The sequence below is a fragment of the Bombina bombina genome, chromosome 2, assembly GCF_027579735.1.
Source record: "Bombina bombina isolate aBomBom1 chromosome 2, aBomBom1.pri, whole genome shotgun sequence".
NCBI lineage: Eukaryota > Metazoa > Chordata > Amphibia > Anura > Bombinatoridae > Bombina > Bombina bombina.
The window spans coordinates 412,098,251-412,123,846 of record NC_069500.1 but is presented as its reverse complement, the minus strand read 5'-3'; the positions used below and the strand labels follow the sequence as shown (position 1 = coordinate 412,123,846).

The following is a 25,596-nucleotide window of genomic DNA, read 5'->3' as shown; positions in this document are numbered from 1 at the left end:
CAATACTCCCGTAAGTCACCTGAAAGTTCCACACATTGCCAGAGCCTCATCTCGCACATAACGCAGGAATGACACAATAAACAATATCATGTATAAACCCCCCTGTTCAATAATCCCCTTTCCAGGAATATTAACCCTTGATTCTTTAAAGATAAAAGGCGTCACACTGTGACCCTGTCTTCCGTGTTATCATTATGTAATAAAAAATGAAGCGATGTTACCAGAATCTACGCTGTGGAAAAGGAACACGGCCTTTCAAGTGTGACAGGTTAGTAGCCTCGCTCCTGACATGTACTTGAGTGTAAAAAGCAGGCAGCGAAACTCATCAACGCCGATTGCTTGTGGAGCTGTTAATATGAGTCGGGATGGTTTCACAGAAAGACTCTCCCTGCATCTCCGGACTCTAACTTTCGCCCAGGCTCTCACTGAGAGGCTGACAGGGCTACTTAAAACTCCAGTCCCAATGCGAAGAGTACTACCCTCCATAAGAGACTTATCCGATCTTCGGCACTTCTCTGCCGTCCTCCTGTGACGAAAGGCAAAGAATGACTGGGGGATGAGGGAAGTGGGGGAGGTATTTTTGCCTTTGGCTGGGGTGTCTTTGCCTCCTCCTGGTGGCCAGGTTCTTAATTCCCAACAGTAATGAATGAAGCCGTGGACTCTCCTCCCCTTTAGATGGAAACAAAGTGCTTTGAGAGCAAAAGTAGGAAGGATTTTTGAAACTTTGAAAATAAATCTACGTCAAAAACAAACTAAAGCCATGAACTAAAACTCAGGGAGTGGTTCGAAAAGTATGAGATAATTCCAGTATAAGAAAATGTCACTGTTTTCAGACGGTATCAGAGAGTACTGTCAGGTGCTTCTTCACATCTGCATCATAAGAGTTTGAAGAACATGCAGTGATGAAATCTGTCCCCCTGACCCTAGGGAATAATGGATGTGTCGCTTGTGTCTGTGTTGACCAGTGGTGGTTAGGCTTGATTAAGGACATCAGCAAGGAAAAGTGTTGTTTTTGTAATTTCTTTCTACACACCTGGTCCAATAACATTATTCAATATATCTGTTGAGGACAAAGTGTTGGTTCCCATGAACAATGTTTTCAGAAAACTGACACCTGCCGAGTTGACTACTGCCACAGGATGCTCCCACAACATTTACGAGAGACTGAGTGAGGAAATCTCACAGCTTCTAATTAAATATGTAGCTTAAACTTGTGGTATGTCAATCAAAAACATAATTACTTTAAAATACTGTTCATTTTTATTATTTGTTATGCTTATATTACATCTGTTCATTTCTCAAAATGTATTAATAAAGTAGACTTTACTAGCCCTAGCTCTGTAACCAGTGGAATCGCAAACTTAAAACTTTTACAGCATAATGCTACCATAGAGGACTTATATCTGTGAAGATGTCACCAGAGATAATCAACCCAAAATTGAGGGGAAATATAAAGACATTGCACTTTCTCAGCCCCATAAGAAAAAAATAAGGGTAGTCTCAAAACGTATGCATACACACTATATGTACCTAGGTACCCCCCTAAACAATTTAGGACTGAGACTCAAACCCTTCTCATTATAAATTAAACCAAAAAGTAGAACTTTGATCATTGCACTAGGACTAAGTTCTAAGTCTATGGAACAAGAATGTGAAAAAAGTGTATACAGTATATGTCCATGTACCTTGTAATGTGCTCTAGACATCAGTTTTTGTTCCAAGGAGCTAGGACCAACCTCAGCTGAGATATTGAGGTTTCCTTAAACATCAGTATAACCAAAAGTTGTTGTGTACCATGACACAAAGATGGTCATCCATATTAAACCAAGTAAAATAAAATAAAAAAACTGATGTTTTTGCAATACTAATACATAGAGGTAATCGCTTAAAAACAAATAGGAAAATTGAAATGGTCAAGCAACCTATGTTGGACTAATTGAGATGAATTGACCCACAATCTATTTTAGCAAAAGTACATTTTAAATAATTTAATTTATTAGTTCCCTCTTAAAGGGATACTAAACCCATTTTTTTCTTTAATGATTCAGATAGAGCATGCAATTTTAAGCAACTTTCTAATTTACTCCTATAATCAATTTTTCTTTGTTCTTTTTGCTATCTTTATTTAAAAAGCAGGAATGTGATGCATAGGAGCCGGACCATTTTTGGTTGAGAACCTGGGTTATGCTTGCTTATTGGTGGGTAAATGTAAGCCTCCAATAAGCAAGCGCTATCCATGGTGCTGAACCTTAAATGGGCTGGCTGCTAAGATTTACATTCCTGCTTTTAAAATAAAGATAGCAAGAAAACAAAGAAAATTGATAACAGGAATAAATTAGAAAGTTGCTTAAAATGTCATGCTCTATCTGAATCATTAAAGAAAAAATTTGGGTTCAGTGTCCCTTTAAAGTTTGTCTGATGACGAGTCTGTCGTTTTTTATCTTTATGGTCCAGGTCAGTGAACTAAAACAACAGAAATTACTTCTCCTGAGCAAGAAAGAGTCCATTTTAGTCACACAGTGCAGGTGATAGATAGTTTGGCTAATGGATGGTACAGAATACAACCAGGGCGCAAATTTTAAATGGGCCATAATAGTCGAAAATATGACATGCTTTAATTTGATAAAGCATATAATGTTAAGACTATTAAGCCTGCTCTACTGTATGTTAAACCCCCACAAAACACACAGTTGAAGCGGCACTCTTCCCCGCGGAGCACTCATGGATCCACGGCGGAACCCGCTGCTGATCCAATTACCAGTGCTACTTACACACCTAGGGCACATGAAACTCTTGCACCAAGCTTTATAAATAGCACTGTAGATTTGTTCTATGCTTTCTGATTTTTAATTGTTGTTTACAATTTGCTTGAAAGAAAAAAGTGCATGAAACAGTATAATTAAAATAGCTTCAGGAAATATCCAAATGGTATATTTTAAATCAACCACACAATCTATTCTTTTCCAAAAGGTAATTTCGGGACTTCATTAACCTTCATTTATACGTCTCAACTTCAAAAGTGAATTGAGGTGAAGGACACTTGGGCTGTTTAGATCTCTTATTGTAATGGGAAACACATTATCTCCTTTGCATATCTGATTACCTTCGTGTGCAAGTTGAGGGATGGCAGGAGAATGGAAATACTCTATAATTACACCAGAGATCATATTTATTTTAGACGAATAAGACATGTTACTACCCTATTTCAGAAAGTTTAAAAATTCAACAAAAAATATATATTTTTCTGGTGTTTCTGTTTTATATAGTAATAATCACAGCCATTAGAATCTTCGTAATTCAAAATTGTAATCAAATAGCTGTTCACATTATATATACATATACTATACATGTGCAATTATTTGCTGCTTTCCAAAAGATCCACATACAAAATAAATGTTTTCATACATGTTTACCTGATCCCCAAGTTGGAACCTAGATGTAAATTAGCTCCTACACTGATTTAAGTATTCATGGAATGAAATTAACCAAAAGTCCTTTATAGTCTGTTTAGCATCAGTACAGACTATGATTTTTGCAAGCATCTGATCCATTAAAGTAAAGAGAGATGAATAACCTTTAGAGAATTAGATGCAGAGAAAGCCCACTGCAAGTGGGAAATAAGACTCTCCCCCTCCCCCTTCTTTTGCATATGAAAAGAGCCTTTACACAAACAAGCTGGAGTAGGTATCTGACGGTATTCTCATAAAACTTTGGGGCTTGGTTAGTAGTCTGAAAATCACAGCAATGTTATTTAAAAATAAGCAAAACTATAAAAAAATAAAAACTTTATGGGCTATATAAATAGATCATCTACAAAACATGTATGCAAAGAAAAAATGCGTGTATAAAGTCCCTTTAAAGGGACATTTATAATAAAACAAATTACTAACGGCTAGATTTAGAGTTTTGTCGGTAAGGACCCGCGTAGCTAACGCTGGCTTTTTTCTGGCCGCACCATAAAAATAACTCTGGTATTGAGAGTCCACATAAAGGCTGCGTTAGGCTCCAAAAAAGGAGCGTAGAGCATATTTAACGCAGCTTCAACTCTCGATACCAGAGTTGCTTACAGACGCGGCCAGCCTCAAAAACGTGCTCGTGCACGATTCCCCCATAGGAAACAATGGTGCTGTTTGAGCTGAAAAAAAACCTAACACCTGCAAAAAAGCCGCGTTCAGCTCCTAACGCAGCCCCATTGTTTGCTATGGGGAAACACTTCCTACGTCTGCACCTAACACCCTAACATGTACCCCGAGTCTAAACACCCCTAGCCTTACACTTATTAACCCCTAATCTGCCGCCCCCGCTATCGCTGACCCCTGCATATTATTTTTAACCCCTAATCTGCCGCTCCGTAAACCGCCGCTACTTACATTATCCTTATGTACCGCTAATCTGCTGCCCCTAACACCGCCGACCCCTAAATTATATTTATTAACCCCTAATCTGCCCCCACAACGTCTAACCCTAACACTAACACCCCCCTAACTTAAATATAATTTAAATCTAACGAAATTAATTAACTCTTATTAAATAAATTATTCCTATTTAAAGCTAAATACTTACCTGTAAAATAAATCCTAATATAGCTACAATATAAATTATAATTATATTATAGCTATTTTAGGATTAATATTTATTTTACAGGTAACTTTGTATTTATTTTAACCAGGTACAATAGCTATTAAATAGTTAAGAACTATTTAATAGCTAAAATAGTTAAAATAATTACAAAGTTACCTGTAAAATAAATATTAATCCTAAAATAGCTATAATATAATTATAATTTATATTGTAGCTATATTAGGATTTATTTTACAGGTAAGTATTTAGCTTTAAATAGGAATAATTTATTTAATAAGAGTTAATTAATTTCGTTAGATTTAAATTATATTTAAGTTAGGGGGGTGTTAGTGTTAGGGTTAGACTTAGCTTTAGGGGTTAATACATTTATTAGAATAGCGGTGAGCTCCGGTCGGCAGATTAGGGGTTAATAATTGAAGTTAGGTGTCGGCGATGTTAGGGAGGGCAGATTAGGGGTTAATACTATTTATTATAGGGTTAGTGAGGCGGATTAGGGGTTAATAACTTTATTATAGTAGCGGTGCGGTCCGCTCGGCAGATTAGGGGTTAATAAGTGTAGGCAGGTGGAGGCGACGTTGAGGGGGGCAGATTAGGGGTTAATAAATATAATATAGGGGTCGGCGGTGTTAGGGGCAGCAGATTAGGGGTACATAAGGATAACGTAGGTGGCGGTCGGCAGATTAGGGGTTAAAAAAATTTAATCGAGTGGCGGCGATGAGGGGGAGCCTCGGTTTAGGGGTACATAGGTAGTTTATGGGTGTTAGTGTACTTTAGGGCACAGTAGTTAAGAGCTTTATGAACCGGCGTTAGCCCAGAAAGCTCTTAACTACTGACTTTTTTCTGCGGCTGGAGTTTTGTCGTTAGAATTCTAACGCTCACTTCAGACACGACTCTAAATACCGGAGTTAGAAAAATCCCATTGAAAAGATAGGATACGCAATTGACGTAAAGGGATCTGCGGTATGGAAAAGTCGCGGCTGAAAAGTGAGCGTTAGACCCTTTTTTGAGTGACTCCAAATACCGGAGGTAGCCTAAAACCAGCGTTAGGAGCCTCTAACGCTGGTTTTCACGGCTACCGCCAAACTCCAAATCTAGGCCATAGTCTAACTAAAAAATATAAATTTATGGATATTTCCTGAAGCATTTTTTTTTTTTTTTAAATACTTTTTATTTAGCTTTAGTATATGATACAAAATACAAGCAGTAATATAAATGGTATACAAGTAAAAAATAAATAAAAAATAATGAGATCATATCAGTTGCTTTAACAGAATAACACAATTGTATCTGTTACATCAAAAATAAAGTTAAAAGGTACAGGTTTGCATGTTTGTCAAACATATAGGTAACCGATCTCATGTAATTTAAATGCCACTATATAACAAGCGTACTGATTTGCTTTTAGTAATCAACATAAAAGTACTAAACGTCTGTTATACATTTAAAGACAGTAAACAGCAGAATTTTTGTTGTTTAAAAAGTTAGATAATCCCTTTATTACCCATTCCCTAATTTTGCATAACCAACACAGTTATATAAATATACTTTTTACCTCTGTGATTACCTTGTATCTATGGCTCTGCAAACTGCCCCCTGATTTCAGTTTTTTTGACAGACATGCATTTTAGCCAATCAGTGCTTGCTCCCAGGAGCTTTACGTGCCTGAGCTCAATGTTATCTATATGAAACACATGAACTAACGCCTTCTAGGGGTGAAAAACTGTCAAAATGCTTTCAGATTAGAGGTGGCTTTTAAGGTCTAAGAAATTAGCATATATATCTCCTAGATTTAGCTTTCCACTAAGAATACCAAGAGAACAAAGCAAAATTGGTAATAAAAGTAAATTGGAAAGTTGTTTAAATTTACATGCCCTATTTAAATCATGATAGTTTGTTTTTTTACTTGACTGTCCCTTTAAGTGTATACCTCCCATAATTATTAGAAGCTACTCTTGGGCTTCTAGCAATCTAAATATAATTCTTTGGGAGGAGTATATTATAAAATTATTTGACAAAATAGAATATTGAGTACGAGGCATATGAGTTATATATGAAAATAAAATGTTCTCGTAACATATATAGTCAGCTTTAGCATAGATAGTTAGTTAGAGGAATATAATAATAAGTGCAGTATGTATTAAGGTAAACTGCGATATATAAGTCTCTGGTGAGAATCAAAAAGTGCCAGAGTACTATATGGGGGAGGGGAGGAGTCTGGCCGGTTATCAATATGAAAGAACTTTTATAGGGCCTGTTAATAGCGGGGGACTAGTGGGCTTGTTGCATTATACTTGTTTAAATACTGATGATTAAAAGGTTGTGATCAAAATGGAGGTAACCTCTAAATGGATTGTGAGACTAAGACTGCTTCTGAAATGATAGAATATATTGTGGCTTATATTAGCTAAGGGCAAAAGTACAGTTGCCTTAAATACTATATCAATGAGGAAAAAAACTTAGGGGTATAAATCATCATCTGTGATAATGGAATATGTTAAGGCCTTTTGTCAGGGTGCTGTAACCCTTAATGTAGTAGGATCTCAACTGCAGACTGTCACTTTAAGGTGTATGAGTGAGAGTTTAGATGTGTAACTTAATCTCTTGTTACTGGAGTAAAAGGTGTCACCTGAATTACTGATTGTAGTTAGTCTCTGATATACTCCTGTAAGTTTAGGGGTTTATAGTGTCCTTTAGGACTGATATAGATGTTTCCTTGTGTCAGAGTTAATTAGATACCTTTACAGTTCAATTGTACCAGTTATGAAAAAGATACAGTTTGTCATAGAAATAGAATGGGTACCTTAGTAATAGGAGACGTGTCTGTGCTGCAGCTGCAGCGCTTCTGTTCAGCCTGTGTGCAGTTCACAGAAACAGCTGACAGGCAGTCAGCGTAAGCCCTTCCTGTGCCGGGACTATCGTGCAGTAAATGGAAGGCAGAACGGAGGTGTGTTGCTGGAGTCCTATCACAGAGAGCGCTTGCTGGCAGGCTGCCCGGTGCTAGAGTTGAGACGGAGTTAGTCGTGAGCGGAATGACCCGCGAACAGTATTTGTAATCCCTCTGCAGTGGAGTCGAAAAGCCGGTGAGTCTTTGTTAAGGGAGCAAGCCACAGTAGAAAATACTTTAGTTAGCGGTTAATCCGCACAGATGATTGGATTCGAAGTATTGACAACTTGCTTATCAGAGTAAGCGTAACTTAGGTGGAAAACCTTATCCAAGTAGGAGAATAAAGTCAGTGTTAAAGATTAACAAGTATGGAAGTAGCCAAGAGGTTCAGAATAGCGTCCTCTCACATGAGATTCAGGTAGTCTAAACAGATTAATCGGCAGGTGGAAGGGGGAGGAGCAAGAATAAATAAAATTGAGTTAAAGGTACAGGTACCATTCCTGACAGGTCCCCCCGTCAAAGGTGCTGCACCGCAGCAGTTACAGCAGGTTTTTCCGGATGGAGCCTATGGAAACGGCCAATCAAACGTGAGGCGTTGATGTTGGATGAGGGTTCCCAAGAATCCTCATCATGTGAGTAGCCCTTCCAATGAACCAGGTATTGCAATACCCCTCGGGAGAGTCTGGAATCGAGTATATCAGAAACTTCATAAACAGCCTCCTCCTGTAAGACAGGTGGGTTATCGGAAGAAAGAGCCTGTTGCCGAGTGGGTACATAAGGTTTCAACAAAGAAACATGGAATGTGGGATGAACAGGGAGTTCAGTTGGTAGCATGAGGGTCACAGCGTTTTCATTAACGACTTTGATGACTTTGTAGGGACCAATGAAGAGATGGGAAAATTTTCGAGTAGGAGTTTTAAGCTTCAAGTGGCGAGTGGACAACCAAACTAGATCACCCACTTGATAGTTGGGTGGTGGGCGTCTCTTCTTATCAAAGTGAAATTTTTGCCGCTGCTGGGCTGCATGAACGTTCTCCTTGAGGAAGGTGAACACTTCAAGAAGTGAGTTAGTCGTGTCATCTACTACAGGTGAGATAGTGTTGAGATGGGGATGAAGATGGAAGGTTGGATGATATCCGTAGTTGGCGTAGAACGGAGTACTCTTAGTAGAGCTGTTTAATGTGTTATTATAGGCGAATTCCGCCATAGGTAAGTTGGTCATCCACTCATCCTGTTGATGGGAACAATAGCATCTAATGTATTGTTCAATCCACTGATTGACGCGTTCCGTCTGTCCGTTGGTTTGGGGATGGAACGCGGTGCTGTAGCGATGGTCTATATTGAGAACCTTACACAATTGTTTCCAGAACTTTGAAGTGAATTGGGATCCTCTATCGGATATTATAACGGACGGCAAGCCATGTATTCGGACTATATGTGAAAGAAATAACTTGGAGGTTTCTGCAGCGGTTGGTAGTTTTTTGTAAGGGATAAAGTGTGCCATTTTGGTTAGTATGTCCACAACTACCATGATCGTAGTCGACTGGTTGGATGCTGGTAAATCGACTATGAAATCCATTCCTACTGTATGCCAGGGTCTGTCTGGAATAGGAAAAGGTTTTAACAAGCCATACGGTTTAGCCTTTTCCGTTTTCGATACAGCACATACATGACAACTCTTGATAAACTGGTCAACAGATTGATGGATGTTAGGCCACCAATAGTTCCTCTTGACAAGTTCGGTCGTCTTAGTGATCCCTGGATGTCCTGCCAGAGGGGAATCATGATGGTCACGGAGTATGTCATCTCTTAAAGTAGGGGGTATGTAAATCTTTCCATGTACATGAGCTATACCCCTGGAGTCTATTTGTTGGTCCAAAGCTGGAAGAGAGGTATCTTTTTCTTGATGTGACTTTAAGGATAAGGTGGAATTCCTTACTACCCCAATGAATTGATGGGGTGCGAGTATGGGTTGGACAGTTGATGGTTGGGTTGGACGAGGAAACTGTCTGGACAAAGAATCAGCCTTACCGTTTTTAGCTCCAGGTCGGTACGTGATGTGGAATTGGAATCTTGTGAAGAACAGACTCCAACGTACCTGACGTGCCGACAGGGCTTTACTTGATTGGAGGTATTCAAGATTACGGTGATCTGTATATATAAGAATCGGCAAAGAAGCTCCCTCGAGTAGGTGTCTCCAGTGTTCCAGGGATGCCTTTATAACAAGAAGCTCTTTCTCCCCAATGGGATAGTTACGTTCAGGGGGAGTCATGAGTCTTGAATAAAAAGCGACTGGGTGTATGGGATCTGTGGGGGATTTTCTTTGGGACAGTATGGCACCTAGGGCATAATCTGAGGCATCCACCTCCAAGATGAACTGTAGACCAGTGTCTGGAAATTGTAGAATGGGAGCGGATGTGAATGATTTCTTAAGGTTGTCGAAAGCCGTTTGAGCTTCTGGGTGCCATCGGAAAGGTGTGTGAGAGCCTGTGAGGGCACTGAGTGGTCTGGCTATATTGGAGAACCCTTTAATGAACTTCCTATAGAAGTTGGCGAATCCTAAAAACCTTTGTACATCTTTTTTGGAAGTGGGTATAGGCCAGTTTTGTACAGCTTCTATTTTCCCCTCCTCCATTTGTACTCCGGATGAGGATATCTTGTAGCCTAGAAAGGTGATTTCATGAGTATGAAAGGTACATTTTTCCAGCTTGGCATAAAGTCGATGTGTTCTAAGGCGTTCTAGGACCCACCTTACATGCTTCTTGTGGTCTTGCAGGTTATCAGAGTAGATCAGGATGTCATCGAGGTAAATGACAAGGCACACATCCAATAAATCCCTGAAAATATCATTAATGAAATATTGGAACGTGGCCGGGGCGTTGCAGAGCCCGAACGGCATCACCGTATATTCATAAAGCCCATAGCGGGTCCTAAATGCGGTGAGCCATTCATCGCCCTCCCTGATCCGTACAAGATTGTAGGCGCCCCTGAGGTCCAGTTTCGTGTAAACAGTTGCTTTACTTAACCGCTCGACAAGTTCAGATATAAGTGGAAGTGGATATCTATTCTTCTTGGTCCTTCTGTTCAATTCTCTATAATCGATTATGGGCCTTAGGGACTTATCCTTATTCCTCACAAAGAACATACCTGCTCCAGCAGGAGAGGTAGAGGGTCTGATGAATCCCTTTTTTAGGTTCTCATCAAGGTATTCCTTAAGGTGTTCCAATTCAGGTTGAGATAGTGGGTATATGTGCCCATAGGGTATGGTAGATCCGGGTAGTAGATCGATAGGACAATCGTATATACGGTGGGGTGGTAGGTGTTCTGCTTGTTTCTTATTGAATACGTCCATATACTCAGCGTATTCATGGGGTATGGTACCTTGTGAGATGTGGAGGAGTTGTTGATGTGGGTAACAGGTGTTACGGCAGTACGTCGAATTTAAGTCAACTTGAAGTGTTTGCCAGGATATGGTGGGATGGTGTTTTTGTAACCATGAAAGACCCAATACCACAGAATATAGCGGTGAGGGAATGACGTCGAAAGTGATGTATTCGGTATGACCATCACCCATAGTGACCTTAAGAGGGATGGTGTGATGGGTTACAGGACCAGAAGAAACATATGTACCATCAATAACACGAATAGAAACTGGGTTTGCTTTCAGAATTAGTGGTATTTTATTGTTATTTACAAGTGTTAAGTCAAGAAAATTGGAGTAAGCTCCTGAGTCGACAATTGCTTCAGCTTGTAGCACTTGCTGATCCCACTGTAAAGAGAGAGACATGGTACAGTAAGCTGCATTCAGGATCTTATTTGTCATGCAGTTATATACAATTTTTGGCTTACTTCTTTTCTGACGCTGTAGTAGAGGGCATTCTTTTACGAGATGAGTTGGAGATGCACAGTACATACAGAGATTCTTCTGTTGTCTTCTGTGCCTTTCTTCGAGCGTGAGAGGTCCTTTGGTAAACCCAATCTCCATAGGTGTGGAAGTATCCTTGGGTTGGGGTGCTGGGTAGTACCTTTGGGTACCTTCTGTCTGCTGTCGTTCGGATCTTCTCTCGCGGAGTCTCCTATCTATCTGAATACTGAGTGTCATGAGATCCTCTAGGCCTTTTGGTAATTCGGTACGGGCTAGCTCATCTTTAAGGCTGTCTGAGAGTCCTAGGCGGTATTGGTTACGAAGAGCGATCTCACTCCACTCTGAATCCTTGGTATAGAGTTTAAACTCAGATAAATACTCCTCTACAGGACGTCTACCCTGTCTGAGTGATCGCATCTTTGCCTCAGCTGTCAGCTGTTTTTGGGTATCCTCATAAAGGGTGCTCATTGCAGAGAAAAAGTCAGTGAGTGAACCCAAGATAGGGTCTTCATTCTCTAGAAAGGTATCCGCCCATACCCTAGGTTCTCCAGAGAGGAAGGAAATAACAGTCATGACCTTGAGTCTTTCTGTACTGTATGTCCTAGGCTTCATCTGGAACAATAAATAGCAGGCGTTCTTGAACTGCCTGAATAGCTTCCTGTCTCCTGCAAACCGTTCAGGTAGACAGACCTGGGGTTCTGGGATGTTATCCCTAACGGCAGCTCTGAGCCTATCATTTTGTAATTGAAGCTCCCTCATTCCTTGAGAGAGTTGCTCAACCTGCTGAGATAAATTGTATACGACCGTAGGCAGGTCTGCTGGATCCATAGTCGGCCGATTAATATGTCAGGGTGCTGTAACCCTTAATGTAGTAGGATCTCAACTGCAGACTGTCACTTTAAGGTGTATGAGTGAGAGTTTAGATGTGTAACTTAATCTCTTGTTACTGGAGTAAAAGGTGTCACCTGAATTACTGATTGTAGTTAGTCTCTGATATACTCCTGTAAGTTTAGGGGTTTATAGTGTCCTTTAGGACTGATATAGATGTTTCCTTGTGTCAGAGTTAATTAGATACCTTTACAGTTCAATTGTACCAGTTATGAAAAAGATACAGTTTGTCATAGAAATAGAATGGGTACCTTAGTAATAGGAGACGTGTCTGTGCTGCAGCTGCAGCGCTTCTGTTCAGCCTGTGTGCAGTTCACAGAAACAGCTGACAGGCAGTCAGCGTAAGCCCTTCCTGTGCCGGGACTATCGTGCAGTAAATGGAAGGCAGAACGGAGGTGTGTTGCTGGAGTCCTATCACAGAGAGCGCTTGCTGGCAGGCTGCCCGGTGCTAGAGTTGAGACGGAGTTAGTCGTGAGCGGAATGACCCGCGAACAGTATTTGTAATCCCTCTGCAGTGGAGTCGAAAAGCCGGTGAGTCTTTGTTAAGGGAGCAAGCCACAGTAGAAAATACTTTAGTTAGCGGTTAATCCGCACAGATGATTGGATTCGAAGTATTGACAACTTGCTTATCAGAGTAAGCGTAACTTAGGTGGAAAACCTTATCCAAGTAGGAGAATAAAGTCAGTGTTAAAGATTAACAAGTATGGAAGTAGCCAAGAGGTTCAGAATAGCGTCCTCTCACATGAGATTCAGGTAGTCTAAACAGATTAATCGGCAGGTGGAAGGGGGAGGAGCAAGAATAAATAAAATTGAGTTAAAGGTACAGGTACCATTACTGACACCTTTGTTGCTTCAGTATAAAAATACAGTTGTATCTATTAATATAACAAAGAATGTTATTTTCCTTTCTCTCATCTAATCAAACCCTGCCGACTGGGTATTGGCCCTATACCCAACAACAGGTGACTATATCCGTAAGCAGGAATCTACCCCAACGAAAAACAACACAAACCCCACAAAGCCCAGAGACAACAAAACAAGCTATTTCACATGATACTACATGTAAGACATAACTTTTCAAGGGCTGCAAACAAATATCAGCCATCTGATCAATATGATGGTAGGATTATATATGCTATGATGACACTTATACAAGCTCATTTACTTGCCAATATCAGCCTTTTGAGTGTATTAATTGGTATTATAACATGCTTTTGCTTCTAAAATGTCTAGGCTAGAGATGAATGTTATGAAGTGTAAGAAAAATAAGACATTAAAGGGACAGTCTAGTATAAATTAAACTTTCATTATTCAGATAGGACTTTTAATTTTAATCAACTTTCCAATTTACTTTTATCATCAAATTTGCTTTTTTCTCTTGGTATTCTTAGTTTAAACTAAAAATAGGTAGGCTCATATGCTAATTTCTAAGCCTTTGAGGGCTGCCTCTTATCACATGCTTTTTAAATCTCTTTTCAATACTAAGAGACAGAAAGTACACGTGGGCCATATAGATAACACTGTGTTCAGACACAGTGGGTTATTTAAGATTTAGCACAAAACAATGCTAAATTTAAGACAATAGATAATAAACAGTCACAGTCATGTGATCAGGGAGCTGGAAGAAGGTTCCTAGATACAAGGTAATCACAGAGGTAAAAAGTACATTAATATAACTGTTGGCTATGCAAAACTGTGGAATGGGTAATAAAGGGATTATCTATATTATAAAACAATAACAATTCTATGGTAGACTGTCCCTTTAAGTTATTCTTTTTATAAGTCATTAAGTTATTCTTTTTATAAGTCATTAAGTTATTCTTTATATAAGACATTAAGTTATTCTTTTTATAGCACATTTTAAACATTTATCTATATATGAATGTGGCTAGACTTTAATACTAGATTAGAATCTAGTCATAGGACACGTTAATTAACATATATCTCCAACTCTTATTGGGTATGTATGACCAGAATGTCCTTCCATCTACGCCCTGCCTGACCGAAATGGCTAAAATTATATATATATATATATATATATATATAGCAATACATTATTATATAATACATGAAAACATCTGTGGAAACACTTTGAGACAAACACAACAGGATTAGTATAGAACATAACTTATGGAATCGCCAGATAATGAGGCAACAAGTAATAAATTAAAAGTTTTATGCATATGCTAACATTCTAATAATGACAAAATAGAAGGTACAAACAGCACCCAGCTGTGTATAATGGGATAATAAAATGGTACCTGTAGCACTAAAAAGGGTATAGAGAACTTAAGGCAACTATATTAATCGTGGAAAGATCCAGGAACTACAAGTGAAGACACGTCATCTATAATAATAAGGACTGACACAATCTAAGCATAAAATATAGCGTGTACAGACTCTCAGAGGGCTTTATATCTCGAGTAGCAAAACTATATTCTGCAAATATATTCATATAGGGAAAACTCGTCAGTCTCTAAAGTTGTTATTGACATAAAGCATGTTCCATATAAAGCTATAGAACAAATTGATCACTATAAAATACAGATAAAGCTGTTCAATGCTACATTACAAATGAGACTCGAATGAACCCAGGTAGAACCGTTAAATGGGATCTAGCCTTGCGCCTTCATACATAACAGTAAGCAACCTGAGTCGTCACTGAGGAGTCTAGTGTGGGTAGATATGAAAGGTTCTTACTATGCACATCAATAAGTCCAGCATTAGGAAAAAATATATAAAATTCTCTTCAGGCACATCACATTGCCGCCAAACAGTGTAGCGTGAGGTATAACATAGTGTTATCCTAACAGAGCAAGATGGGAGGCTGTGTGTAGAAAATGAGCAAATCTTCATAAAGAATTGCTACATGTCCCTCTTCTATTTAGATCTGCATCAGCCTATTCCGTGTCTCGAAAAATGCGGATCTTCAAGGCGCACAGTAGTAATTGAGTACCGTAGCCATCCTACATCAAAGTGCCCAGCGGTTTCATTAGCAGGGTAGCTGTCTACTAAGTATTCAGGTAGGTAGAGACTTTGTGTCCCACCCTCTGCTCCATATGAGAAATTCTCCAACTGCGATTTTACCCGGGCAAGACTTTACAGCTGCACCCGATATCTCGCTCTCCTTCAAAGTCTCTAGGGGCGTCTGCTTCGTCAGTGCCTTGTGTAGCTCCAACTCCAATATGGTAAAGTGTCTCCTAAGGAGCAGACGAACCCCCAGTTCCCAGAATGCAAAGTTACCCATGTCCACTGCCATGTCCTCTCTGTCACAACTGTTGTACTATTATGGCCCATTTAAAATTTACATCCTAGTTGTATTCTGTACCATCCATCAACCAAACGATCTTATCACCTGCAGTGTGTGACTAAAATTGACAATCAGAAAATTCCCTGGTAGGATGCATAGAAAATATCAGCATCAGTTATCACAATACACCCAACCTCAAGTTATCGACTACAAAATGGTCATATCGAATTCAACAGCCAAAGGCAATTGATACACGTGATCAAATGTTAACAGATATGGGTCAACGATCTGTACATACCTGGACAAGATGGGGCCTTCCATGCCAGCAAGGACAATGACTCTTTTTGATGATGATATATTGACACCAAATAATAAATGATGCTGAACACGTCATCATCTTCAATACGTAAAAATCATGAATAAAACATATCTTGACAGTTGTGAAATCAATACAGATATCAATATATATCAAGCAGTAAATAACATTAAAAAGTTATTTTAATAATATTTTAATAATAATAATATATTTTAATAATTACCAATTGCAAAGACACAAACACATGAACAACATTAACCCACTATAAAAAGGAAGCACTCATTGATAAGGGCTATGTTACATGTTGGTTATGCTGTCAAAAAAATGGAATCAACCTCTATGTGTTTAAGTCCTGCATAGGGAATAGACACATAAGTCCCGCTTAAGAGCCCCAAGCACTTAAGCTACCAAACAGGAAAATGCCTGTCACTGGTTAGTATGTGCTAGCCATACCTGACTAGATCACTGGGAGTTTCCAAACACAGGGCTTTACCTAAGTGTTTAACCTCTTTGTGGAGTTAGTCAGTCAGTAATACAAAAAATGGCACACTAATGAGTTACAGCATGTCACTTTTTGTATCAGAATTAGACATATGTAAAAAAAAAAATCATTATTAGTTTGCAAAATGAACAATGAACGACACGAAAATTGATCCACTAATTTAGTTTCTACTATCTATTAAATGGAGAAACTAAATGAGCGATGTTATTTTAGTTTATTTGGTTGAGTATGTTTAAAACGTATGTGCTACACTGATTAATTCATTTTCTGCATAAACTGCAATATTATACAAAATATATTTTATTATCTAATTTTTACTTAGCAATTTTTACTGAAAAACATAGGAATAGGATGTTGGTGCTTTTACAAAGTGAACTGATGCAAATATAAATGTTTTGATGTCCTGTTTATCAACAGGACACATATGCTGTCCCCAAGAAACCTACACGATAGTGCAGTTTCTAGTCAGAATTCCTGAACAATATACATTGAACAGGTTTTTAAATTCAAAACCAATACAATGAATTAGAAAACTGTGACAGGCTTTTCAAATATGCCTGCTATACAGTGCTTGTGGGCAACTGAACACATTATCCGCCTCTTTTTTTTTTTTTTGCAAGATTTTTAGGCTTTTCAAAATTTTCATCTTTGACTTCTTAAAATGCTATGTTGGCCTTTGATATTTAATATTACTTATTTTATAAACACACAACACAGTTGAAATGATGAAACAAAACTTTTTTTAAGAGATGCGTTGATTATTAAATCTTCTTATTTTTTCCTATACATGCTCCATTAATATATGGTATTATTGTACTTTAGTGTAGTTTTCATGGGGGAAATTCTAATACGAAACTATTGCCGGAAGACCTTCTCTCTAATCAACAGTTCATCAATGGCCAACTGTAAATATATATTTAGTAGTCCAGAGTTTTTTTTGTTTTTATTAAAGAGACATTGCGCTTATTTGTTTTTTTATCATGGATATTAAAGGGACATTAAACTGCTGGGCACAACTACTCATGAATGGTTACTACTCACTATGCTATTGTGTTTCCTCCAGTTGCTACAGATCTCTTCAAAGCCTTGTTCATATTTTAACCCCTGAAAAGTTGTCCGATGGTGAAGCTCCACCTCTTTGTAATGGGGACTGCCATCTTGGAGCACAGGTGTTCTCACATACTGTGACAGAAGTGTGCGTTTACATATCAAAGAGGTTGTCAACTTTTAGACAACGAATTAATGTGCTTTAGGTTAAGGCGAGGATACAGACCAGGAACTTTACATTTTTGCAGTGGTTGCTTTGCTTTATAATGATAATGTGATTGGTGAATTTATATATATATATATATATATATATATATATATATATATATATATATATATATATATATAGTGTAACCAAAAAACTGTGAAAATAAAATGCAAAAATATAAAGCTCACACAGTGTATCATGCACACTAGCACCAAGCAAATGATATGGATGTCAAAAAGCTGTTACATCACTTATCTGTGAGTGTGCACTGCTTTTGTCACAGGGTGTGAGAATACCTAAACTCCAAGATGGCGACCACCAGTATGAAGAGATGGAGCTTAAGCATCTGGCACCTTTAAGCTATTATAACAGGAGACGTGGTAAGAGTTACAGTAACAGGAGGAACTGCAATAACATGGTGAGTAGTTACTATTCTTTTGTAGTTGTGCTCAGTAGTTTAATGTCCCTTTAAAGAGCTCCCGTCAAACATATTTTTGCATGAAAAAAGTTTAAATACAAGCGGTTTAAAGTGAAAGAAATAGTAAGTACATACTTTTGTATAACTGACATCTAGGTGCTCACTGGCTGATAGGTACAACTCCGAGAGGAAACGCTTTATACAGCCCTGGAACATCCATATTAAAAATATTAAAAAAAAATGTAAAATACTGTAATACATTTTGAAATACTGTTTTATATGGAAGAGAGATTACATTTTGGGTGTGCTTCTTAAGCGCTACAAAATATTCCTAAAATGCCTGCTTCCATTTATTGTAATTCTTCATTAACTAGTTATTATACGTAACTTGGCTATGAGAAAGTAATATGAAACTTCATCAACTGAGAGCATTCCATAGCAGATCAAAGACGCACTTGCATTGCTTTAAATTGAGTAATGAAACCGTATAGGCCAGAGAGGACAAAAAATTATTATATTTGGCGTGCTGGCTCAGAAACACTTATCCACAAAACATTATGTATATGTGTAATGAATTTGTTTTACACATTCTTTCTATTATAATAAAATTAATCTCTTCTTTTCCCCCAGTTTTGTAAGTTGTGATTCTTGGAACATTAAAACTACACTATGCGGAGGATCCCAATACTTTCACTGAAATGAAACATAACAGGCAGAATTCCTTAAAAAGAAACACAGCTGGCACAGGTCTGACTCTGTAATAATGAATGAATTTCATTAGCTGTCTTTAGTAAGTCCTTGTATCAAACCACTGCAATAAGGGGAACTTCTGTTAGGAAGTACATTTGCCAAATGACTAGCATGGACAATAAAATACACTCTAAAATAAACAAAAAAGGAAGTAACACCCTAAGCTGCAAAATGGGGGGAAACCAGTTGACTTGACTGGAATAACAAGGACAATAATAAAAACAATAGCTTATGTTTTGTGACTGGATGCAGTTCCCATGTAGAATAGGCATTACTTAATATCTCCAAAAATCAGCTCATTAAGGGATTCCATTTGGGGTTATCAATCTGTGGTAAATATGAGAAAATTTGATAATAGGAGTAAATTAGAAAGTTGCTTAAAATTGCATGCTCTATCTGAGTCACAAAAGAAAAAATGTGGGTTCAGTGTCCCTTTAAAAAAACAGGTTTTAAAAGTAGAGGACAAAATGTTGTGTGCAGAACATTTCATCCTTTTGTAGTATCTAATTCTCAAGTGAAAGAATGAGCAGTAACTGAACTGTAGACATCTCCTTGTATCCATGGCTGTGTTGTGAATTGTTGACATAACACACAATAAGTGCTCAACAAAGTACAGTGCAAAGCTGGACTAAATAAGGTGCGCCAAAGTTAACCAAAATGCAATATAGTGATGATTCTATATTAGACAATGTATCAAAGATGATATATCATAAAAAAATATATATAATAAAATAAAACAATGAGTGAATGATTCGTAGCTCAATATAATTAATGATATTTCATAGCCTCGTGAGTGTTCAGTAAACTTAGATTATCCACCCCAAAGAACGGGGAAGCAGTTCTTGCAAGTGTCTTAAAATACACAATTAGATTCCAATGAGTGTTCAGAAACGTGCTTGAATGGCTCACTCTAGTACCGGTGGATGTATGAACCGAACTTGGGCTCCTGTCATTTTCCTGCAAATCCTTGGGAGAACGTGTTCCTGCTTTACTTTGCACCTACGAGTCAGCTGAGCGGCTCCAAATTCTCAGTCTGCTGAATATAGCACTGGTTGTGCACCTTGGTTTGTGAGTAGATTTGAGATATACATACTTGCCTTATCTCTTTGGTCCTTATGGTATCACACTAGGCGCCTCTATTTCTCGTCCTACCTTTTAGGATTTGTTGTTTAACACACAATAAGACAGAGCACCGATGTAGAGACTTTCTTATTGTTTGAGGTGTGTATTGGTTGGCCCTGCAGCACTAGCCAAAAATGTAATTTTGTCTGGAAAGGAACAGGATTTGGATGGAGCCGCTATCTTAACCTTTTGTAAAAATAGGGGCACATGACTAATTTGAACGTTGAGATGCCCCTCTCTTGAATGAGGGGTCACCTGTTCCACCAGAGCAAGATACCTGCTCCACTGGACACCAGAGTAATTTTTAAGTGCTATTTCAAAGCTACTATATTCTATCCACATCTGCTTTATTTAGAGGTTTTATTTAGTGTGTGTGTGTGTGGGGGGGTTATTTCTAATAAAGAACCACACACAGTAGTGAAGGGGATTACCTTTCCCACTAGGTAACAGGCTGGATTTTGTTAAGAGGGAGGCTCTATCTTCCAAGTAAATCACTAAGTATAAGAACACACTTTAGAAAAAAGGAAACAAACTGCAAAAGCCTCTTACCTAGACAGATATAACTGCCTGCATCTGAAAGAGCTTTCATATGAGGGCTGTCGTGTGTATGCAGGGTAAGTTTTCATTTGGAGTGCACTTTTAACAGTCCCTCTCCCCTTATACAGTTAACACTCTAGAAAGGTGACTACCATTTTTATAAAACACCTGCCTATAAGAGTGGCATGGGACCCCTATTTGAAATTAATACATTTGCCTATTTCCAAAATAATCCCTTTCTATGCAGGTATTCTAATAAAGGTTCCTTCCTTGCCAATAACCACCCTTTTGCAGAGTAGGAAGAGTGACTAGAGTAACAAGAACAACAAAATGTCATCCTTACATACCCCACAAAATACTTGTTAGTATAGTGGCATAATAAGGAGGGACAGAGGTGTTATGATGTCACATGGATTAACTAAGTGCCCATTAAGAATGATTGTGCCTGAAGGGCAAATTCTGGAACCAATATCTCAGTCCCTGTCTGGACAACCCTTATTTGAAAGAGGGAAGTCCCACCTTTCAAACAAGAGGTTGCAGATGATTACCACAAAATGGAAAAGATAGGCAATCACCTTTTAAAAAGGCACTTTTATTATGAGGTGAATTGGTATAAAGAACAAAATCAGGGAGGGTTGTATTTACGGTCTATAACGCCCCAAAATACACAGTAGAACATTTAAAAGAAGTAATACTTCTTCTATGGGGTACCTAATATATTTCCAGTTACCAACTTAGGCCTAGTTTCCATTGAGGTGGTAAAGTTTAGAAATTGGTGGTAACATAAAAATTCTCTATAGACTTTAATGAAGATAAATGCTATTATCACCAGTTTCCAAACCTTACCACCTAAATTGAAATTAGGCCTTATTGTCCTAGCCATGACAAACGCATCTCAACATAGGCCCCATTTTGAAATTTATAGCAACTCTAAAGATGCTCACATTATCCCCTCACAACATAAATATATCACAGTACCCTAATTTGAAAGAAGGTGGGTCACCATTCAAATAAGGGGTTTCACTGCTTCATAAATAAAGAAAATTATAATAGTAACAAGTCACTTAAAACTGATAACCTCATTTTATTGTGTTTTCAGGTTTCATAGATCCTTTTGTCTTTTAGCTAATTAAAAATAGAAAACATTCAAATTAATGAAAGAACAGAGTGAGGGTAAAAATAGATGGCATTTTGTGTAAATTGGTATAGGATGATTTTGTATTTGAGCAAGTATTTTATGTTTGGTGGGGGGTTTTTCCTCCCACTATTATTGACTATGCCAGGTCAATTTGGACAAAGCTAGGAGTAAGCACAAATTGTCAAAATGGGATAAGTCCCCCTCAGAATTTTGTGTAGTTCTGAAATATACCTAATATGTTCGTGGTCATATATTTTATCCCGACTTATTTGTTTGCATAAATTAAGTAATAAAAATATTTTTTTTCTAATTACCAGAAGATATTTATGTATTTATTTATTGAACAAAAAAGGTTTATAATAGTACATTTTGGTGATTCGGGAAGATGAACTGTTTACCATTTGCACTTTAGGAAATGGCAGAAAAATCTATTTATTTATTTTTTGTATTTTATATTGAAGCATGTTGTCATATTTATGCAAACTAAAGTTTTTTTTGCAGATTTGTTTGATTTGTGAAAAACAAATTTATGATATGTGTGTGTATCTCAAAGATAAAGCACTGAAACAGCTAGAACACTGTAAACAGATTTAGAACAGTTTTGTGAAAAGGCCTAAAACTCAGGTGAGATGATTTAAAATAATACAACCGGCTAAAAGGTCCATGACAGGATGACCTAAAGGCACATTTAACACTGACCTGTGTATCTCACTAAGGGGTGCAAGCTGTATTTTTGTATGCAGCATACATACAGGATAATACTCATTTCCAAACTGCATTGAATTTACGCTGTAAATATCAGAATCATATTACCCCAAAAAAACAGTACACAAATAGGTATTAAAAACTCACAGCAAATTTACACTTTGCCACACCAACGGTCCTTAAAGGGACACTAAACCCAAATTTTTTCTTTCATGATTCAGATAGAGCATGCAATTTTAAGCAACTTTCTAATTTACTCCTACTATCAAATTTTCTTCATTCTCTTGCTATCTTTATTTAAAAAGCAGGAATGTAATGCATAGGAGCCGGCCCATTTTTGGTTGAGAACCTGGGATATGCTTGCTTATTGGTGGGTAAATGTAAGCCTCCAATAAGCAAGTGCTATCCATGGTGTTGAACCTAAAATGGTCTGGCTGCTAAGATTTACATTCCTGCTTTTAAAATAAAGATAGCAAAAGAATGAAGAAAAAATTATAATAGGAGTAAATAAGAAAGTTGCTTAAAATGTCATGCTCTATCTGAATCATGAAAGAAAAAATTTGGGTTCAGTGTCCCTTTAAATAATAGAGGGGGGTTCAATCTGAAAAGGTAAAACTCATATTTAAAAGGGACATTAAACACTAAATAAATGCAAAATAGAAAGATGCATTCAAAGAAAAGATTAGTCTGAGAATAACATGTAGATGTATTTTTTAAAGTTTCACTAGTTGTTTAAAAAGTGACAAAATAAGTATAAAGTTTAACAATGGGAGCTGCCATATTGTAACTTAGGTTACGTTCTCTGCTGTGGCCAATTAGGGACAGTTATAAATTGGTCATTATAGTGTGCAGCCAATGGCTGTATGGAATATACCAATGTTCTGCACTTCCATTTCTAACAGGAACTGAAATACTCAGAATTTTAGAATGGAATTACATGGATTTTTTTATATATATATATATATATATATATATATATATATATATATATATATATATATATATACAGTATATATATATATATATATATATATATATATATATATATATATATATATATATATATATATATATGATTTATCATTTTATATTACCATCTCAAAGTGAGTAGATACCCGATATACATCATTCTCCCTACTTTCACTTTTTTTCTTTTACTATGTTTCTTCTAAAAGTTGTATGGAAGTTTAGTTATCCCATAATTAACTCATTATTGATGCTGTGAACTAATATGTTTCTGATTATGTGATCTGCTATTCTGCATATAATCCCATGCTTTTCATGTTTTACTTTTCAACCTTGTGTATACTGTTTTACAAATGTAATAATTATTATTTAAACTAAAATAAATAAAATAGACTAGGTTAATATTACACAGTCAAAAGCCACTATTATTACAAAAAGAATGACCCCTACAAGAGGCTGATATTTATGTCTCCTGTTCTACTTCACGGCTGAATAAAGATGATTTCTACTGTTAAAAGTGAGTGACTTGAGGTCAGCCCTACTACACCACCCACTAATTGCCCACAATAAACAGAGAATGCGTAAGCAGCAATAGGGGCTTCCCATATAGGCAGAACATTTTTTTCTAATAGCAGAGGAGAAACTAAATACAGGTATAAGAGAGGTCATGTGAGACACAGTAAATATTGCAAGAAAAATCAAACACCAAAAAGTGCACATACCAGTGAAAAGTGTATAATCTGCACTCTCAGTCAGTCTGGATACACCTAGAACACATGAAACAGAAGATATAAATACATTCAAGAATATGACCTCAGTATTTGATAGCATAATAAATGTGTCTTTTACCCCTTCGTCCTGGTATCAAAGTGTTAACATCGGAACGATGTAAAAATTAAATCACATGATTGTATCGACGATCACGTGATTTTATTTTGTTAGTGTTTTCAAGTACAGGATCGGTTCATGACTAGGCACACCCCCAGACCAATTCTTGCTTGTCTCAAAGGGGGAGGGGCTGCAGGACGCCATATAAGGTAGGATGTTCCATGCCGTCCTAACGGCGATAAAGTCCAGTGCTCTTAGGACAGCATGGAACGTCCTAACAGTATGATGGGTTTAAAGAGACATTAAACACTACATACATGTTATAAGCATTGTATTAAGGTCATTACCCGCCCCCTGCTAGTCATGATATTTTATTTTGTTGGCTAATAAGTTTTCTACTAGACTTCTAAACAGTCAACACACAGAGCAGCTGTACCACTACTTAGCAAGACAATCTAATACGCAAACACAAGTAGGTAGAACTTTAAAGTTATACAGAAAGGCTAAGACCAGTTAAATATAAACCAATTGTGTAAGGTTAATTGGCTAATCTTAGATTCTTATTTATATAGCAGTAAACAACGTGGACAGAGAAAAAATGTTATCCCTTCATGCCCTTATAAGTGTTCACATCGGAACACTATTAGTAAAAATGAAATCATTTCAAGGCCAAATGTTTATTAAAGGGACGGTATATGACTTGTAATTACGCTATACTTTTGTTGTGTAGCTACAGAATAATAATATCAGCTTTTACATTTTTAAAACAAATTAACATCCTTTTTACTGCAATTGTTTTTAAATAGCCAAACTCCACACACCATTTGCCTTATTTGGAGGGGCCAGTCTAGGCTTTAGTCTGCAAACAAAAAGGCTAGTTACGTCATAATATTAGTATAAAGGCATTAATTTCTGTTGTTATCTGATAAAGCCGATTAGGTATAAATAAGGAAGCCGAGTTAGCCCTGAGAAGGCAGAAGGGTGGATTTCAAGTCCTGAGAATTAGACAATCCTCAAATTTCAGGGCTAAATTACATAAAAAGGGGAAAAAAATAAATAAAGCATAAAGCAAAGTTGTTTCAATACACATGACTAAAGCTTTAATATAAAAACCAGTAATGGCTTTACTGTCCCTTTAAAGGACCAGTAAATACAGCAGTTTTGCAAAATTTACAAATGCATGATAAAAACAATACAATAGCATTAAGTCTGAACTTCAAATGAGTAGTAGATTTTTTTCTGACAAATTTCAATTATGTCTATTTCTGCTCCTCCTGTATCATGTGACAGCAATCAGCCAATCACAAATGCATATACGTATATTCTGTGAATTCTTGCACATGCTCAGTAGGAGCTGGTGACTCAAAAAGTGTAAATATAAAAAGACTGCACATTTTGTTAATGGAAGTAAATTGGAAGGTTGTTTAAAATTGCGCGCTCTATCTGAATCATGAAAGTTTAATTTTGACTTGAGTTTCCCTTTAATGCAAATACCTGAAGTCTAGCTAGGTTGGTGAGTGGGCATCATACCAAATGACTGAGGATAAGACACAGTAATAACAAGCCAGAGGTAGTCAAAAGAAAGGCTCCTT

At 37.3% G+C, this 25,596-nt stretch overlaps 1 protein-coding gene across 2 annotated transcripts in view; it reads right to left on the bottom strand.

Moving 5' to 3' along the window:
* GNB1L (G protein subunit beta 1 like) overlaps positions 1–23,944 on the bottom strand; it is a 321,108-nt gene extending 297,164 nt beyond the window's left edge. For both annotated transcript variants that reach the window (XM_053701925.1, XM_053701926.1), the window contains exon 1: positions 23,899–23,944. The gene's annotated coding sequence lies outside the window, so the exon portion shown is untranslated. The remainder of the gene's footprint in view (positions 1–23,898) is intronic.
* Positions 23,945–25,596: the final 1,652 nt, after the last annotated feature.